The following is a 21,260-nucleotide window of genomic DNA, read 5'->3' on the forward strand; positions in this document are numbered from 1 at the left end:
TTTACGGTGCTCACCACATATCTAAATAAATTCCTTGGGAGGTCCAGTTTTCAAAATGGTGTCACTTGTGGAGTGAGGCACTTGGAGGTTTACGGTGCTCACCACATATCTAAATAAATTCCTTGGGAGGTCCAGTTTTCAAAATGGTGTCACTTGTGGAGTGAGGCACTTGGAGGTTTACGGTGCTCACCACATATCTAAATAAATTCCTTGGTAGGTCCAGTTTTCAAAATGGGGTCACTTGTGGAGTGAGGCACTTGGAGGTTTACGGTGCTCACCACATATCTAAATAAATTCCTTGGGAGGTCCAGTTTTCAAAATGGGGTCACTTGTGGAGTGAGGCACTTGGAGGTTTACGGTGCTCACCACATATCTAAATAAATTCCTTGGGAGGTCCAGTTTTCAAAATGGGGTCACTTGTGGAGGATTTCCACTGTTTAGGTACATCAGGGGCTCTGCAAATGCAACGTGACGCCTGCAGACCAATCCATCTAAGTCTGCATTCCAAATGGTGCTCCTTCCCTTCCGAGCTCTGCCATGCGCACAAACAGTGGTTTTTCCCCACATATGGGGTATCGGCGTACTCGTGAAAAATTGCACAACATTTTTTTCTTTCTATTTTGTCCTATAACCCTTGGGAAAACGAAAAAAACCTTGCTAAAGATAATTTTTGTGGAAAAAATGTGTTCTATTTTTTTTTTACGACTCATCATTATAATTTTTGGTGAGGCACTTGGAGGTTCACGGTGCTCATCACATAGCTAGATAAGTTCCTTGAAGGGTCTAGTTTCCAAAATGGGGTCACTTGTGGCGGTTTTCCACTGTTTAGGCACATCAGGGGCTCTCCAAACGGGACATGGTGTCCGATCTCAATTCCAGCCAATTTTGGTTTGTAAAAGTCAAAAGGTGCTCCTTCCCTTCCGAGCCCTGCCGTGTGCCCAAACAGTGGTTTTCCCCCACATATGGGGTATCAGTATATTCAGGATAAATTGGTCAACAACTTTAGTGGTCCATTTTCTCCTTTTACACTTGTGAAGATAAAAAAATTGTTGTTAAAAGATCATTTTTGGGGAAAAAATGTGAATTTTTATTTTCACGCCTCTACGTTCTAAACTTCTGTGAAGCACCTGGGGGTTCAAAGTGCTCACCACATAGCTAGATAAGTTCCTTGAAGGGTCTAGTTTCCAAAATGGGGTCACTTGTGGCGGTTTTCCACTGTTTAGGCACATCAGGGGCTCTCCAAACGGGACATGGTGTCCGATCTCAATTCCAGCCAATTTTGGTTTGTAAAAGTCAAAAGGCGCTCCTTCCCTTCCGAGCCCTGCCGTGTGCCCAAACAGTGGTTTTCCCCCACATATGGGGTATCAGTGTATTCAGGATGAATTGGTCAACAACTTTAGTGGTCCATTTTCTCCTTTTACACTTGTGAAGATAAAAAAATTGTTGTTAAAATATCATTTTTGGGGAAAAAATGTGAATTTTTATTTTCACGCCTCTACGTTCTAAACTTCTGTGAAGCACCTGGGGGTTCAATGTGCTCACCACATAGCTAGATAAGTTCCTTGAAGGGTCTAGTTTCCAAAATGGGGTCACTTGTGGCGGTTTTCCACTGTTTAGGCACATCAGGGGCTCTCCAAACGGGACATGGTGTCCGATCTCAATTCCAGCCAATTTTGGTTTGAAATAGTCAAACGGCGCTCCTTCCCTTCCGAGCCCTGCCGTGCGCCCAGACAGTGGTTTTCTCCCACATATGGGGTATCAGTGTATTCAGAAGGAATTGCACAACAACTTTCGTGGTCCATTTTCTTCTTTTACCCTTGTGAAAATAAAAAAAATGTTGCTAAAAGATCATTATGTGGAAAAAAAAGTTAAATGTTATTTTTTTCCTTCCACAGTCCGTTAATTCCTGTGAAGCACCTGAAGGGTTAATAAACTTCTTGAATGTGGTTTTGAGTACCTCGGGGGGTATAGTTTTTAGAATGGTGTCACTTTTGGGTATTTTAAATCCTATAAGCCTCTCAAAGTGACTTCAAATATGATGTGGTCCCTACAAAAAATGGTTTTATAAAAGTTGTTGAAAAAATGAGAAATCGCTGTTTAACTTTTAACCCTTATAACTCCCTAAGGAAAAAAAAATTGGTTCCAAAATGTTGCTGATGTAAAGTAGACATGTGGGAAATGTTATTTATTAACTAATTTGTGCGATGAGTCTCTAATGCAAGGGTATAAAAATTCAAAGTTTGAAAATTGCAAAATTTTCAAAATTTTCGCCAAATTTCCGTTTTTTTCACAAAGAAACGAAGGTAATATCAAATAAATTTTACCACTATCACGAAGTACAATATGTCGCGAGAAAACAATGTCAGAATCGCCAGGATCCGTTGAAGCGTTTCAGAGTTATTACCTCATAAAGTGACAGTGGTCAGAATTGTAAAAATTGGCCCTGTCACTTAGGTGAAAACAGGCTTCGGGGTGAAGGGGTTAATAGTGATGAGCGAGTGTACTCGTTGCTTGGGTTTTCCCGAGCACGCTCGGGTGGTCTCCGAGTATTTATGACTGCTCAGAGATTTAGTTTTCATAGCCGCAGCTGAATGATTTACAGCTATTAGCCAGCTTGATTACATGTGGGGATTCCCTAGCAACCAGGCAACCCCCACATGTACTTAGGCTGGCTAACAGCTGTAAATCATTCAGGTGCTGCAATGAAAACTAAATCTCCGAACACTAACGAATACTCAGAGGTCACCCGTGCATGCTAGGGAAAACCCAAGCAACGAGTATATTCTCTCATCACTTTTGGTTAACCTTCCCAGAAGTGGCTGTCTGATTGAAATTACCCCAATAGGGCAGCGACTACTCATCCAAGAGATCACAAATGACCCCATAAAAACATCCAAAGAACTGCAGTACTCACTTGCCTCATGGAGGCCTTTCTGACTGTTTTTGAAAGGGTCGCCAAAGGGAGAAGCTCCCGCCTTAGCAATGGGGCGAAGTGCTGGTGCCATACTTAACGGGGAAGCCCCAGAAGACCTACTGTGACTTAGCCTTACAAGATGCCAAGGAAATATGTAAAACTGAATTTTTTTGCCGCTTGAGGAGGCAACCCACTCCATACTGGGGGTCCTAACATGGGGTGGAGGACCAAAAGAGGGTGGGGGGTCCAAAGGGGAGGGGGAGGTAATGCTGAAAATCCCAGTTGGTGATATTATATGCTGGAAATGTCACAGCACAGGCCATATAGCCGCCCATTGGCCCCTGACCTCAAAGAAGATGGACTGTAGCCTGAGATGCCTCTGTTCATACTATGCATATCTGGCCTGCAGTGTAAACTGTCCACCAAGCGAGGGGTCACAGGTTTTTCCCATAAAGGTGAATTGTCAGCAAGTGACTGGACTCAGGGAATTTGGTGAATCTCGTGAGGGCCAGACTTCCTCTCCAGCTGATCCCTGGGAAGAATTTTGGCATCCACTGCATTCACAGGGATGCTAAAGACTATCTAGTGGTCAGAGTGGACATTGAAACAGCCCTTGGTATTGAGTCCCACAAAGTCGACGTGGTCCAGGATTTATTGCACCACATTATCATAGGCCAAGATTTTTGTTTGTTTTGGGACTTGTGGGAGAAGGTGACAGGGTTCAGTTGCTCAGATGAGAGATGGGTCACCCGAAAAGAAGTGTCATGATACCCAGAGTTTGGCGGGCATCCCTTTTGTGTCCTTGTGGGGGATAAGGAGGTAGTGTCACATGAGGCTGACATTCCTGAGTTAGGGATTACTGGCAAAAATGTGGGGTCCACCTAATTTTAAAGGAGGCATTCAACAATGTAATCTTCATAAACGGGATAGCGCAGAAGTAGGGGTCTGACACCAGGTTTCCCTATTTTATGTTGGATGGGGACTTATTGTACCAAGTTACTAAGGTGAGGGAGTAGATAGTAGAACAATTGTTGTTACCAGGACCCTAACGAATGAGAGTGTTGAACATAGCCCGTTCACATGTCCTGGGTGGCAATCTGGGGGTGGACAAAACTCAAGAACGGGTCATACGGAGGATCTATTGGCCCAGATGTCACTGGGAAATCTTAAAATAAACGGGTAGTCTGAACATGGTCCAAAGGTCAGCAGCAGAATATCAGAACTTACAGCACAGGGTACAGGCAAAAACTCCAGAGAGCACAAACTTAGAACAAGCTTTTGACTGGCAATGATCTGGGCTAGACAGCTCACCAACATAGCAGGGCAATTACCAAGAACATGGAGCATCTGTGCAAATCTCTGCCCCTTCCAGTCAGATAGGTCAACCAAGCTGTCATTCAAAACATCGACAGCCCAGCACGCCCCAGCACAGGATAGGATGACAGAGCTGTCCATCACAGAGTCCCAGACATTCTGAGCAGAGGAATAGTGACAGTGTTGCATCAGTGTACCATCACCAGACGGATGACCTTGTGAAGAGTATGCTTAAGTAGGTCATAGAAAACGATGGTCGAGACTGGTACTGTGTCTTACCACAACTCTTGTTTTCTATCTGGGAGGTTACACAAGACTCTACCAGATTCTCCCCTTTTGAGTTTCTGTATGATCGACAGCCACGGTGTCACGACTCAGTTATCGGGTATCCCAGGGCCAGGGGCTCCTTCCCTGTCTCTAACGCTAGGAGTGCACTAGCTATCCCTGTTCCCCGGATTACTTCTAATGGTGAAGACGCCAGTGCCTCATACCTACTGAGCTCCTGAATACACCCTCAGTCTGTTCCCTTCCCCCACAGAGGGAAGAGGGGGAGTAGTAGTGTATGGCTATATACCAACCAGATTAACAAGGTAATATGAAAAGGGATAAAGGGAAATACCAATCATACAAAATGCACTCACAACCAACAGGGAGGTAGACATCAGGGAGTGAACGATGGGAAAAACCAAAGTAGGAAAAGGAGAGGATTTGAACACAACCAAAACCTAGCAGCAGTCTTATGTAAATCCACAAAATGCCTTCTCAAACAACACACCATCAACTCCTGAACCATGTAGCAATGAAGCTAACTCTGGCAGTGCCTAATTGCCAGAGTCCAGTTTATATATGAAAGGGGAGTGGTGAATAATAAACAGCTGAGCGCATAAGGTAGGCAAGCTTCCAGGTTAATCTTAGCTGAGTAGATTAACCCCTGCACTGCTAGAAGAAACCTCTACCGTTTAATATGAAGATGAAGTGCTTCTAGTCAGTGCAGGAGTAGGAGAAATCAGACTGCGTGGTCTTCTGACTCCTCTCCGTGACCCACTGGAGTTTCATCGAGTATGTTGCACAGATGCAGGAGAGGATTGTGAAGGTGACTATGGTGATTATGGGTATTGGTATAGACAGTTTATGTGGATTGAGACCTTGGTCCTGGACGAACTGGCTGTCAATGAGATTAAACCACGCGCCACTGTAAGAAAAGGCTGAAAAAATTTTACTTTTACCAAAATGGATCTCGGCTGGTAAAAAATATTGTGACCTACCCACAGAGGAAATATGTACACCCAGGTTGCTAACCTCCCCACAACACAGGCTCCTTAGTTTTCCGGTGGCTGTTTGCAGTTATGTATTGATGGACCCACAAAATGACTCTTCACACAACAGAAACAGCACACTGCCTCTTTGCACAAAACTGCAGGAGAACCAATAAAATGAGTCATCTCTCCCAACTGCATGGGTGCCTCAGATGACTCAGCCTTAAGGTACCGTCACACATAGCGACGCTGCAGCGATACCGACAACGATCCGGATCGCTGCAGCGTCGCTGTTTGGTCGCTGGAGAGCTGTCACACAGACAGCTCTCCAGCGACCAACGATCCCGAGGTCCCCGGTAACCAGGGTAAACATCGGGTAACTAAGCGCAGGGCCGCGCTTAGTAACCCGATGTTTACCCTGGTTACCATCCTAAAAAGTTAAAAAACAAACGCTACATACTTACCTACAGCCGTCTGTCCTCGGCGCTCTGCTTCTCTGGTCTGGCTGTGAGCGCCGGTCAGCCAGAAAGCAGAGTGGTGACGTCACCGCTCTGCATTCCGGCTGACCGACGCTCACAGCCAGAGCAGGAGGAGTGCAGAGCACAGCGCTGGAGGACAGACGGCTGTAGGTAAGTATGTAGTGTTTGTTTTTTTACTTTTAGGATGGTAACCAGGGTAAACATCGGGTTACTAAGCGCGGCCCTGCGCTTAGTTACCCGATGTTTACCCTGGTTACCAGCGAAGACATCGCTGAATCGGTGTCACACACGCCGATTCAGCGATGTCTGCGGGGAGTCCAGCGACGAAATAAAGTTCTGGACTTTCTTCCCCGACCAGCGATCTCCCAGCAGGGGCCTGATCGCTGCTGCCTGTCACACTGGACGATATCGCTAGCGAGGACGCTGCAACGTCACGGATCGCTAGCGATATCGTCTAGTGTGACAGTACCTTTAGATTCCCTTGACACCAGACCCCTACGGAAAGCCAGAGACATGGCCGCCTCCAGGGAAACCAGGGTCTCAAACAGAGAAAAGGCATCCTTTACTCACAAAAGACCCTGTTAGAAATGACTACTGAGCTCGGGGTCATTCCACTTAGTATTCGTAGGCCACCTACAGAACTGTAAGCAATACTCCTTCCCTGGCCTGTCTCCCTGCTGAAGCCGATGTGATTTAGACTTGGCCAGAGAGACGTGGTTGGGGTCATCATAGATATAGCACCATGGATTCAATGGTGCTATATAAATAAATAATAATAATATAATCCAGAGCCTGAAAAAATTCCTCAACCGTCTAAAGTGACTGAAAGTCAGACGGGAGAGAAAATGCCCAGGCTTGAGGGTCACCCTGGAGGAGAGAAATTACGATTCCCACCTGTTGCTCCACAGTATCTGAGGAGTGAGGACGTAACTTAACATAGAGTTTGCAGTCCTCCCTGAAAACAACAAACTTATCCTGATCCCAGAGAACCCAACCAGTAGAGAGATAATGGGCTGTCCAGGGGTTGTCCAGGACCACCAGGCCCTAAGTTTGAAGTGTATGGGCGCTGCAAAGCAACTGCGTGCAAGTCTGCCACATCCAGGCTAAGTTGTTGCAGTTGCTCTGCTAGAGCAACAACTGGATCCATAATGGATTAAAAAAGGTAAGGCCAGTGATAATGTCACGGTACTGTTCCAGGATTTGTCAGGGAAAGGGTCTCCTTTCCAATACCGCACGCTAGGGGGCACCCTAGTCTATCCCTGTCTCCCGGTTTACGCTGGGGTTATGTGCCTTGCTATGCTCCTAACTTACCCTTATCTGTTCCTTCCCCCACCCAGGATGGTGTGAGTCCGAAGTGTATAGGATTACACTAACCAGACAAGGGAAGACAAACAGGGATAAATAAAGACTGCAATCATGGAAAATGCACTCACCAAACAGCAAAGTGGAACAGGGAAGGGTAAGGTAGGTGAAACCAAATGGGAAAAGATGAGGCTGAATATGCAAACAAACTCCTCACACAAATGGCCAGAACAACTCTCCAAACGCCAATTCCAAACACTGAACAACTTTTCCATCTCCAAACCAGGCAGAACTATCACTGGCAATTCCCAAATGCCAGCGGCAAGCATATATACCAGAGGGGAGTGTCCAACACAGAACAGCTGAGGCAATCCCTGAGGGAGAGCTCCAGATCAACTGAACTGATTACCCCTAGCAATGCCAGACAAGAATATTCATCTTCTACTTCTGCCATTGTTTTCTACTGCACCTTCTCATAGTTATTCCCATCTTCAGTGAGTAATATTATTGGAAATTGCTTGTAAAATAAAAACACTTTTGTAATTCATTACTTGTAAGCAGCCTGACTCGTTCAGGTGAGAATTACTAATTTATTTGTTATTGTATATTGCTTGATATCTAGGTTACTGGCTGCCATTATGATCAAACAGCAGTTGCCAAACAGGCATATGGCTTACAATCTCTTTCCAATAGAGGTTGTAAGTGCTGCTCTGATCCTGGCCAGCTTCACTACCACTAAGCTTCTGATGCTGTTGAGCCAAAGCTGACTCGTATAGCAGCATGGAAGCACAAAGATCCGGGTGTAACAATACTGCTGGTCCGAACTGTCAATCAAACAGGAGTGCACTGCCCTAGTTATAAGAAAGTCAGAATGCTGCAGAACAGTGTACTCATGAACAGACAATGGGGACCAACCTTTTATGCTGCCAATTTTGGCAGGACCAACAGTCCATCTAATCTGTAACGGGGTGTCCTAACTTTCCACTAACGACAGATCTAAGACATTTCATTTTCAAAAGAGGTATCTGACAACTGCTTGCTCCCCCTATCTCATTCAAAACATATGCATACTTAGATGAGCGTACATGTGTATGGGGAGTGGGGCTGATAGAAGAAATAGTTCAAAGGTGCGTTGATCAATCTCTAATTTATGTTGCAAAGAGGAGATTGGGTACATATTCCACATTACTCCCTAATTCACCAGAAAATGAATAGTGTATAAACGAAATAGGACACCAGTGGCCTGCTTAATAATGTGGAACATCATATTTATGCTATGTGCATTTGTTGCGGATTAGGCTTAGGAATTTCTGGTTCGGATTCTGCCTCTCCTGGCAGAAAACGCACCTGCGGATTTGTTGCGTTTTTTTGTGCGGTTCCGCAGCGTTTTTTGTGCGTTTTTGCTCCGGTGTTCTTGCGGATTTGCTGCGTTTTTTACCCCTGCGGTTTTCTATAATGGAATGGGTACAAAAACGCTGCAGATTCACAAAAAAGAAGCGACATGCTACTTCTTCTAAACCGCAGCGTTTCCGCAGCGTATTTTCCACAAAGTGTGCACAGCATTTTTTTTTCTCATTGATTTACATTTTACTGTAAATCAATTGCGGATCTGCAGCGTTTCTGCGCCGCAACAAACGCTGCGGATCCGCAGAGAATCCGCAACGTGTGCACATAGCCTTAAGTAGTTTTCCTTTAATTAGAATCACCTGGAAAACTAATTATTACATGTGTTTAAGATTGATTTCAGAGATCCATTGAGGCCGAGACACAATACCATCCATGAGTTTATTTGAAAAACAAAACAATTAAATCTTTATGAAACAAATCCAACTTGCATAATAATTTGGAACACAGTGCAAACTATTAGTGGGGTGGTCTGAAGGCAAAGCATTTTTCTCTTCCTATCTATTCGGTCCCATAATTCTAAGCTATTTTTTAATATCATTGTTTTAATAATTCCCCACTGTTCCCTAACTACACTGTTAACCCCTTAAATCCCGGAGGTATTTTAGTTTTTGCGTTTTCATTTTTCATTCCCCTTCTTCCCAGAGCCATAACTTTTTTATTTTTCTGTCAATTTGGCCATGTGAGGGCTTGTTTTTTGCATGACGTTTGTTGTTATGATAAGGTAATTCAGTACCACAATGGACATAGAGGTCAGAGCACATACAGTGACCTGACAATAACCCAAAAACATTGAACGAGCTCTGAGACGTGGGAACTCTGCTGACCGCAATCCCTAATCCTCTCCAACCACACTAGAGGCAGCCGTGGATTGCGCCTAACGCTCCCTATGCAACTCGGCACAGCCTGAGAAACTAGCTAGCCTGAAGATAGAAAATAAGCCTACCTTACCTCAGAGAAATACCCCAAAGGAAAAGGCAGCCCCCACATATAATGACTGTGAGATAAGATGAAAAGACAAACGTAGAGATGAGATAGATTTAGCAAAGTGAGGCCCGACTTTCTGAACAGAGCGAGGATAAGAAAGGTAACTTTGCGGTCAACACAAAACCCTACAAAAACCACGCAAAGGGGGCAAAAAGACCCTCCGTACCGAACTAACGGCACGGAGGTACACCCTCTGCGTCCCAGAGCTTCCAGCAAGCAGGAAAAAACAAATAGACAAGCTGGACAGAAAAAACAGCAAACAAAATAGCAAAGCGGAACTTAGCTATGCAGAGCAGCAGGCCACAGGAACGATCCAGGAGGAAACAGGTCCAATACTAGAACATTGACTGGAGGCCAGGATCAAAGCACTAGGTGGAGTTAAATAGAGCAGCACCTAACGACTTCACCACATCACCTGAGGAAGGAAACTCAGAAGCCGCAGTACCACTTTCCTCCACCAACGGAAGCTCACAGAGAGAATCAGCCGAAGTACCACTTGTGACCACAGGAGGGAGCTCTGCCACAGAATTCACAACAGTTTGTACTTTTGAACAACATCATTGGTTTTACCATGTTGTGTACTAGAAAATGGGGAAAAAATTCAAAGTACGGTGAAATTGCAAAAAAGTGCAATCCCACACTTGTTTTTTTGCTTGGCTTTTTTACCATGTTCACTAAATCCTAAAACTAACCTGCCATTATGATTCTCCAGGCCATTATGAGTTCAAAGACACCAAACATGTCTAGGTTCTTTTTTATGTAACTGGTGAAAAAAAAATCCAAAGTTTGTTAAAAAAATAAATAAATTGTGCCATTTTCTGATACCTGTAGCGTCTCAATTTTTCATGATCTCGGGTCAGGTGAGGGCTTATTTTTTGCGCACCGAGCTGACATTTTGTAATTATACAATTTGGGTGCAGATATAATCTTTTTAAAAAAAACATAATTCTGGCGTTCTGACTTTTTTTCTCGCTACACCATTTAGCAATCAGGTTAATCCTTTCTTTTATTGATAGATCGGGAGATTCTCAACGCGGCGATACCAAATATGTGTATGTTTGATTTTTTTTTTTTATTTTGAGTGGGGCGAAAGGGGGGTGATTTAAACTTTTATAGATTTTTTTATTTTTCTTATATTTTAAAAAAACTTTTTGAATTTACTTTTGGCATGCTTCAATATTCTCCATGGGAGACTAGAAGCCTCCACAACCTGATCGGCTCTGCTACATAAGGCAATGATCAGATCACCTCTATGTTATAGAATTACTTACTTGCTGTGAGCACCAACAACCATGCGGCGCTCACAGCAAGCCAGCAGTGACAACCATAGAGGTCTCCAGGAGTCCTCTGGTTGTCATGCCAACGAATCAGTAACCCACGATCACGTGACGGGGGTCACTAGTGGGCAGGTTTCCTACCCGATGGCCGGAAACGTTAGCTAATTGCAGCTGTCATCATTTCACAGTGGCATTTAACGGGTTAATAGCCACGGGTGGATCGTTATTCCACCCGCGCCTGTTCCGGGCACATGTCAGCTGTTCAAAACAGCTGACATGCATCAGGAAAGATGTGAGCTCACCGCCGGAACCCACATCAAAGGGAGGGAGTCCGACATCTGCGTAAATGTACGCCCGATGTTGGTAAGGGGTTAACAGCTATTGTATTTTTTCCCCTATTTCCTGCGTGATGACAATTTGTTTGCGTGTCACTAGTGCATGCTGGGATACTCAACCGAAGCATCATCAGGGGCAGAGACTGCAGTCACTGTTGCTGTGTCCGAGTGTCTCCCTAGTTCAGTGTCTTTCCCCGTGCGTAGTCTCCCCCAGTGCCCTGTACAATGAGAGCAGCGTCCGGCCTGCTTAAATATTAAGCCTGTCACTGTCACTGTATGATATGCGCGCCTCATCAGAGCTGTTTCCAGTTTTCTATTTTGCACTATTGATTTCACTGTCTGATTTACTTCTTGTTCAGCAATACGTCTGAGCAAGGTCTTATTGTTAGAGCGAAACATTTTGTTTATTTGGATTGCGGTTCTAATGAAGCTACAGTTGTGCTCAAAAGTTTCTATACCCTGGCAGAATTTTTGCTTTCTTGGCGTTTTTTCAGAGAATATGAATGATAACACCAAAACTTTTTCTCCACTCATGGTTAGTAGTTGGGTTAAGCCATTTATCGCCAAACTACTGTGTTTTCTCTTTTTAAATCATAATGACAACCCAAAACATCCAAATGACCCTGATCAAAAGTTCACATACCCTGGTGATTTTGGCCTGATAACATGCACAGAAGTTGACACAAATGAGTTTGAATGGCTACCAAAGGTAACATCCGCTTTGCCTTTTATGCACACACATTGATTACTTTGCTTGTAATCAGTGTGTGTGCATAAAAGCTTAGAGAGTTTCTGGGATCTAGACAGACTCTTGCATCTTTCATCTAGCCACTGACGTTTCTGGATTGTGAGTCATGGGGAAAGCAAAAGAATTGTCAACGGATCTACGGAAAAAGGTAGTTGAAGTGCATAAAACAGGAAAGGGACACAAAAAGATATCCAAGGAATTGATCATGCCAGTCAGTAGCGTTCAAACTGTGATTAACAAATGGAAAATCAGGGGCTCTGTAAAAACAACAGAGAAGACAAAAAAAAAGAGAAAACACAGTAGTTTGACACTCCTGCCGGGGATTCAGAATGTTGTGAATTCTGCTCTTGGGCTCCCTCCGGTGGTTATGAGTGGTAGTGCTGCTGTCTGTGGATCGCAGCATTCATCAGGTGTGTTCAATTTGGACTCAGCTATTTAGTCCTGCTTGATCCTTTAGTCAGTGCCAGTTGTCCATTGTTTTTGGAGGATTCACTTCCCTTCTGGTCTCTCCTGTTTGCTGTGCTTTTCTACAAAGATAAGTCCTGGCTTTGTTTTTGCTGTCCACCTGCTGTGGACCTTATAGTTCTGTGCATTTTCATGTTTTGTCTTGTCCAGCTTTGTCTGTGAAGGATTTTTTTTTTTGCAGCCAAGCTGTGTCTCTGGAGATGCAGATATACCCTCCATGTCTTTAGTCAGATGTGGTGATTTGTATTTTCTGTGGTGGATATTTTCTAGTGTTTTAATACTGACCGCATAGTACTCTGTCCTATTCTTTCTTTTTAGCTAGTATGGCCTCCTATGCTAAATTCTGATTTCATGTCTGCGTATGTTATTTCCCTCTCCTCTCACAGTCAATATTTGTGGGGGGCTATCTTTCCTTTGGGGATTTTCTCTGAGGCAAGATAGGTTTCCTGTTTCTATAGAAATAAAACCTGGTGCACAGCCAAAGAATAAGAGGTGCTCAGGTAGGTTCCAACACCATACCAAATGTAAACAAAAACCTGGCACTCAACTTTATATGTCTGAGGAGATTTTATTGTTCAGCAACAAAAACGTTTCGGTCCTTTACAAGTTGGACCTTCATCAGTTACTGCAAATTTAAACAATATACAAAAACAGGGAACACAAAATCAAAAACAGAAAAAAAAGACCAAATAATATAATAATGAAAACCAAAGTATGTACATGAGAAGCCATATCAATAGATGGCAAATACCTATGAATCTAATAGCCAAACAACAATTTGGAACCATCCGCTAGTGGCACAATGCTACTGAGGAAAAAATGATAGGATGAGAAGGTGATAACATACCGTGCTATTGAGCATGTAGTTGTGGGCAGTGTACTTCTATGAGTGTGCATTAATCTGTAATAGGAGATTAACCATGAGGGTAGTGGATAGAGAATAAGGTCAATATAAGGAGAACTGATACCTACAGGGATGGCTGTCAGAACGCTGACAATATAAGTGCAAAGGCTCAATCCTGTGGGGATAGAATACATCTGTGAACAGGGTTGCAGGTCAGCGCTAATAAGGCCCCATGTGAGTGAGCGTGAAGAGATCTCTTACCAGATGCTGTAGTCGGAGTAGACGCGGTGTCCACCGCTGGTCCTAACGCTCGTGCTGGGAAGACGCCAAAGATAGACTCCGGTCTCAGCGGTAAAATACACCGCCGACCGGAAGTGGGCGTGTCAATCGCATCCTAACCCGCGGCCAACTACGTCATAGCTATGGCGGTGCGCTGCAAGCCATGCGCGTCCAGCCATGGGAGGGTCCAGGCTATGGGGGAGTGTCGGTCACATACTGACATGCGGCCATTCACGTCACCTCTATGGCGGTGCGTGAGGCGCCTAATGCGTGTCAAGCCATGGGAGGATCCAGGCTAAGGGGGAGTGTCTATCCTGTCGTAGTGAAAGGGCATAATTGCAGCGTGAAAAAAGGGGGAATCCAATAGGTAATGAACTAGATAGATACCAGGATGGTAAATACTACAGGAAAAACTATGCAAGCCATGCGAGCCTATGGTTATGATAAGCACCTATCTGAATAAATGGTATCGGGACATCCTAAATATTAAAGAAGGACCAATATGAAATAAGAGGTGTTAGAACTATGGATTATGCAGACATGAGAGCCAGGGCAAGGTTAGTTACACATACATAGAGACAGTGAGTGCAGCATAGTATATGGGAGATCATGCCAGGAGGCGCCGTGGCGTAAGATAGCAGTGCCAGTGAAATAATGAGTGAGTCGTCAGGCTATGGTGAGTGCCACGTAGCAGGGTTCTCGATCCCCGAGTCAGTACAGGCGGTTCTAGAATGAATAAACAAAAGGTACAATTAGCATAATGATGTGACAAGTAAATAAAACCTACACTTGAGACTAATGTATCAGTTTACATAAAAGCCAGTAAATCGTAATCTCTATTCAGCCCTTTTGGTGTGAGGGTATTCAACGTGTGAATCCAGAATGCCTCACGTTTTTTCAAGAGTGCTACACGGTCCCCCCCTCGACGTTGTGGTGGAATAGAATCGATGACTTGATATTTTAATTGGGAGATAGTATGGCCCTGTGATGAGTAGTGATGGGGAACCGGTAGTAACAGATTATTGCAACGTATAGTCGATTTGTGTTTTGATATCCTATCACGTACCGGTTGGGTCGTTTCCCCGATGTATAGCAAGCCGCAAGGGCACTTTATGAGATACACTACAAACGAGGATTGACACGTGTAGTAATCTTTAATCTTAAAACTCTTTCCCGTATGTGGATGTTGAAAGGTGTCACCTTTTTGGACATTCCCACACTGGGCGCAGTGTAGGCAAGGGAAGGTACCCATCTTTGGATGGGAAAGGAATCTGGACCTCATCTTGTGTGAGGGCCCAAAGTCAGCTCTCACTAGTGTGTCCCTGATGTTATTGGGTCTCTTATAACATGGCAGAAAGGGTAACTTGAATTCGGGTACGGTAGGATATGCTGTTGATAATAAAGGCCAATGCTTCCTAATTTGTTTGTGGAGGATGGAGGTCACAGGATGATAAGTGTGCACGAATGGGACCCTTTTACCTTGATCGTTTGTCCGTGTTCGAGGGGGTGGATTTTTCTGTTCCTCAAGTATGTGTTTCGGATATCCACGCTGATGAAATCTGGTGGACATGTCTTGTAGACGTTGTTCGCATTTGTCATGGTCTGACACTATGCGACGTACGCGTTGAAATTGGGATCTGGGAATGCTGCGTTTGACTGATGGAGGATGGAAACTATCAAAGTGAAGAACACTATTGCGATCGGTGGGTTTGGTGTGTAGCTCAGTGGTTAGGTGGCCCTCCTGATCTTTAAGGACAGTGGTGTCCAAGAAACTTACAGAGTTGGAATCATGGGTAATGGTGAATCTTATACCGGGCCAGGCTTCGTTTAAGAATGTAAAGAAAGTTTCCAGGGATTCCAACGTGCCCCCCCATAGGCAAAAAATGTCATCGATATAACGTGTCCAATAAAGGACGTTGGAAATAAATAGCTGATGTCGATAAATGATAGACTCTTCGAAGTGAGCCATGTAGGCATTAGCGTATGGGGGCGCTACGTTGGAACCCATGGCAGTACCACGTACCTGGAGATAGAACTGATCCTGGAAGAGAAAGTGGTTATTGTATAATATCAGGGTGAGAAGATCAACACACAAATTTATTTGTTCTGAGTCTAGTCCTGCCGATGTTAATAGGTGATGAACTGAGTTGATGCCCTCTATGTGAGGAATAGAGGTATATAAGTCCTTCACATCCAAGGTGACCAAAATCGTTTGTGGGGGTATGGTATCTATACTACGTATCTTGTTGAGGAAAGCACCGGTATCCAAAAGAAATGATGGGGTATTGCTGATCAAGGGCGTGAGGATCTTTTCCAGGAAAATGGATAAAGGAGACAGTACTGATTCTGTCGATGCCACAATCGGCCTACCCGGAGGGTTTTGCATACTTTTGTGAACCTTTGGTAGGATGTAGAAGACTGGTATTACTGGATTGCTTTTTGTCAAGAATTCTATTGTTTTGGAATCAAGGATTCCTTGAATGGAGTATTTTTGCAAGATGATGCCTATCTTGGTTTGGATGTTACTAGTTGGATCTCTATCAAGTTTGGTATACACCGACTCGTCCTGTAATTGTCGTTTGACTTCCGAAAGATACTGGGATTTGTCCATAACAACAAGGGTGCCCCCTTTATCTGCCGGTTTGATGATTAAATTATCATCCTAAGAGACCTAAGGGCATGCCTTTCGATGGGGGATAGATTGGGGGGGGAAGAACAGTCTCCCTTTCTCTATATCATCCCGCATATCTACAAAGGATTTCTGTATGAAACCAATAAAAGTTTCCACGGCATGAGAGACGTGCGGTGGGCGGAAGTGACTTTTGTTCCTGAGTCCTAGTTGTGTAACAGACAATGGGTTATCAGGAATGCCCACATCAGGAGGGGAAATCGGTGTGGTGGAGAAGTAAGCTTTGAGCCTAAGAAGGCGAAAAAAACGCTGTAGATCCATATCTAGCTGAAAAGTCTGGCATCTATATGAGGGACAGAAAGAGAGCCCCTTTTGGAGGACACTAAGTTCTGCGATACCCAAGGACCTGGAAGAAATATTAATTACCAGTGATTCCCTACCATGGAGCGGGTGACTCGTATTCTGTCCGTGTCGTCGTTTCTGGTGTTGCCCCCGCCTCGTTTTCTTTGAGGGAACCGGCGCCTTTGTCCTAAAAAAGGAACCTGACTGGTCAAGGGAGTGTCTCGTTCCGCATCGGATCCGGACGTAGAGAAATCTGTTGAAGATCGTGGGTTGCGTGGTGATGGACGTCTTGTAGATGAGTTGTTGTGCCATCGATACACCTGGTTCTGTTCGTAATCGATGGTGTCTCTGGTGAATTTGCTCCGCTTGCGGTTTTCAGTATCTTTCTTGTGCTGGTCCACCCGTGTCTGAATCTGTACCTTAAGCGCGTTGAGTTCCTCCGATGTTCCCGCTGAAGACAGTTGAGTTTCAATGTTGCGGATTTCAGCTGCGTTTGCTTCAATTTTCTTGTGGAGAAACTCCACCGTGAGGGTCATCAGGTCAAAAGAACATTTGTTTAGAATTTGTGTATACTTAGCACAGTAATCAGAATTATCGTGAAACAGTGTAGGCCGCAAGGCTACCCTCAGACCCCTGGGAATGCGTTTAACCCTAAGGTACTCAGATAAGGTGGCGCAGTGGAGCTCGACGCTCACCTGGTGTTTCCTGGTTTCCTGTTTCTGTCTTTAGGGGAAGTTAGTTCTTAGGCTGTGTCGAGGGGTCTAGGGAGTGTTAGGTACCCCCCACGGCTACTTCTAGTTGCGCTGCTAGGTTCAGGGTTTGCGATCAGTACAGGAACCACCTTCTCCAGAGTCCGTCTCATGCTGCTCCTAGGCCACCAGATCATAACATCAGAAGCCTCTGATGACGTCACGTCTACAAAGTAGATTGAAAAAAGTAAGTTGAATTCGTTGGGAATAACGCTGCTATACTTTTGAAATTTTGCGTGACATGCTGTGAAATATTCATGTTTCATATTTTGGAGTGGTGTACAATATTTTTAATGAAGAAATCAATAGAGACTGGTTTTAACTTCAATCCTGCTGGATTCAACTTACTTTTTTCTGTGGATCTTTTGCTCAAACCTTTCCGTGCAGGAACAGATGAGGAGTAGCCTACATTCAGGTGAGCTGACTATATGTGTGTTTTTTACAAAGTAGATTGATCCGCTCTGTCGACAGGGTGGGACTTCTGAAGGGATTCCATTTGACAGCTGGATTCCTGCTGCCTAACTGGGGGGAGCCGGCTGTCGATTACAATGACCTTGGAAGTCCTGCCACGTCGCATCATAAGAGGCAGCTAAATCCTCTGCAGGATTTTTTCTAATACTTCCTCATTGTTGACGCTTTATTTGAGAATCCCTAGTGCGGAAGACAACAGCAGGGTTAAGTGACCAGGTCTGGAGGTTTTTTTTTTAAAAGGCACAAACACCTCAAAGGCGAATTTTCCCTTCAAATCATTGGGAAGGTTATTCAATGAGTGCAGGTTTTTTTAAATGGTTCTTGTAGCAGAATCTAATGCAAATGCCAAGTAAAAAAAAACAACTGTTAACTTACCCTTGTATTGGTATAAAATGTCTAGAGGTAGTTTTAGCCTTAACGGGATCATATCAGTCCTAGGACTACTGGGATCTACTCAGTTGGCTACTTGCACAAAGCACAGTCTCTGCTCTGTCTCCGGAGTGCTGATTAGCATTAGGCTTTATGGTCTTTGTGCACAATATGCTTTTCCTGACTTCCGCTGCTGGAACAGTTAAAGCCAAACATTCTCATCAGTCTGAAGGAGGCAATAACATGTGACAGACTTATGAGCAGTTTATTGCTCTACTTTAACCGGACAGAAAGCAGTATAGAATACATCATTTACTTTCTTAGAGTGAAGCAGGTGTCATTCTTATGCTGGGAGCTATTTCTAACAGGTTACTTTTGCAGACATTATACAGCCAAGCACCATGACTGATCCATATACAAGACCACCTCAAAGTTCTTGAGTTTTTTATTTCTGCTAAAACAGACAGTGTTGTCTGCTGCTATAATCTGCATGTAATATCCTCAGCCATCCCTTGTAGACTGTGAGCCCTTGCAGGCAGGGTCCTGTCTACTCCTGTACCAGTCAGTAACTTGTATTGTTCAAGATTATTGTACCTATTATTATTGTATTTTTAATTATGTATACCCCTTTCACATTTAAAGCGCCATGGAATAAATGGTGCTATCATAATACATAATAATATAGATAGTTAATATAGTGATGAGCAAAAACACTCGTACTCGAGATTTCTTGAGCACGCTCGGGGGTCCTCCGAGTATTTTTTAGTGCTCGGAGATTTAGTTTTTCTTGCTGCAGCTGAATGATTTACATCTGATAGCCAGCATAAGTACATGTGGGGGTTGCCTGGTTTCTAGGGAATCCCCACATGTACTTATGCTGGCTAACAGATGTAAATCATTCAGCTGCAGCAAGAAAAACTAAATCTCCGAGCACTAACAAATACTCGGAGGACCCCCGAGCGTGCTCAAGAAATCTCGAGTAACGAGTATATTCGCTCATCACTATTAATAAACATATAAAATATATTTAATGTATAATTGTACTGAATAACATTGGCATAACTAGAGTCAGATGGTCCCCAGTGCAAGATTTGGCATGCCCCCATCCTGCTATATATTTATTTTTCTCCATCCTGGTATATATGTCCCTCATCCTGGTATATATATGTCCTCTATCCTTGTATATACTGTATGTTACCCTTCCTGGCCCCATCCTGGTATACAGTCTATATGCCCCATCTTGGTATACAGTGGGGCAAAAAAGTATTTAGTCAGTCAGCAATAGTGCAAGTTCCACCACTTAAAAAGATGAGAGGCATCTGTAATTTACATCATAGGTAGACCTCAACTATGGGAGACAAACTGAGAAAAAAAAATCCAGAAAATCACATTGTCTGTTTTTTTAACATTTTATTTGCATATTATGGTGGAAAATAAGTATTTGGTCAGAAACAAAATTTCATCTCAATACTTTGTAATATATCCTTTGTTGGCAATGACAGAGGTCAAACGTTTTCTGTAAGTCTTCACAAGGTTGCCACACACTGTTGTTGGTATGTTGGCCCATTCCTCCATGCAGATCTCCTCTAGAGCAGTGATGTTTTTGGCTTTTCGCTTGGCAACACGGACTTTCAACTCCCTCCAAAGGTTTTCTATAGGGTTGAGATCTGGAGACTGGCTAGGCCACTCCAGGACCTTGAAATGCTTCTTACAAAGCCACTCCTTCGTTGCCCTGGCGGTGTGCTTTGGATCATTGTCATGTTGAAAGACCAAGCCACGTTTCATCTTCAATGCCCTTGCTGATGGAAGGAGGTTTGCACTCAAAATCTCACGATACATGGCCCCATTCATTCTTTCATGTACCCGGATCAGTCGTCCTGGCCCCTTTGCAGAGAAACAGCCCCAAAGCATGATGTTTCCACCACCATGCTTTACAGTAGGTATGGTGTTTGATGGATGCAACTCAGTATTCTTTTTCCTCCAAATACGACAAGTTGTGTTTCTACCAAACAGTTCCAGTTTGGTTTCATCAGACCATAGGACATTCTCCCAAAACTCCTCTGGATCATCCAAATGCTCTCTAGCAAACTTCAGACGGGCCCGGACATGTACTGGCTTAAGCAGTGGGACATGTCTGGCACTGCAGGATCTGAGTCCATGGTGGCGTAGTGTGTTACTTATGGTAGGCCTTGTTACATTGGTCCCAGCTCTCTGCAGTTCATTCACTAGGTCCCCCGCGTGGTTCTGGGATTTTTGCTCACCGTTCTTGTGATCATTCTGACCCCACGGGGTGGGATTTTGCGTGGAGCCCCAGATCGAGGGAGATTATCAGTGGTCTTGTATGTCTTCCATTTTCTAATTATTGCTCCCACTGTTGATTTCTTCACTCCAAGCTGGTTGGCTATTGCAGATTCAGTCTTCCCAGCCTGGTGCAGGGCTACAATTTTGTTTCTGGTGTCCTTTGACAGCTCTTTGGTCTTCACCATAGTGGAGTTTGGAGTCAGACTGTTTGAGGGTGTGCACAGGTGTCTTGTTATACTGATAACAAGTTTAAACAGGTGCCATTACTACAGGTAATGAGTGGAGGAAAGAGGAGACTCTTAAAGAAGAAGTTACAGGTCTGTGAGAGCCAGAAATCTTGATTGTTTGTTTCTGACCAAATACTTATTTTCCACCATAATATGCAAAAAAAATGATAAAAAAACAGACAATGTGATTTTTTTGGATTTTTTTTTCTCAGTTTGTCTCCCATAGTTGAGGTCTACCTATGATGTAAATTACAGACGCCTCTCATCTTTTTAAGTGGTGGAACTTGCACTATTGCTGACTGACTAAATACTTTTTTGCCTCACTGTATATGTTCTTTATACTTGGCCCCATCCTGGTATATATATCCATCATCCTGGTATATATATTCCCCATCCTGGTAGATATATCCTCCATCCTGCTGGCCTTTGATTGGTCAGTAGCGTGTATTGCCATGCACGGACCTGACAGTTCTCTGTGCCGCAATACAATTCATCTAAATGTGCGTCCGAGGACACACGTCCAGTTGAAATTTGCGCTGGCGCCGGTGGGCCCCACCTGCATGGATTT

Source organism: Ranitomeya imitator, chromosome 6 (genome assembly GCF_032444005.1).
Source record: "Ranitomeya imitator isolate aRanImi1 chromosome 6, aRanImi1.pri, whole genome shotgun sequence".
In the NCBI taxonomy this organism is placed as follows: domain Eukaryota; kingdom Metazoa; phylum Chordata; class Amphibia; order Anura; family Dendrobatidae; genus Ranitomeya; species Ranitomeya imitator.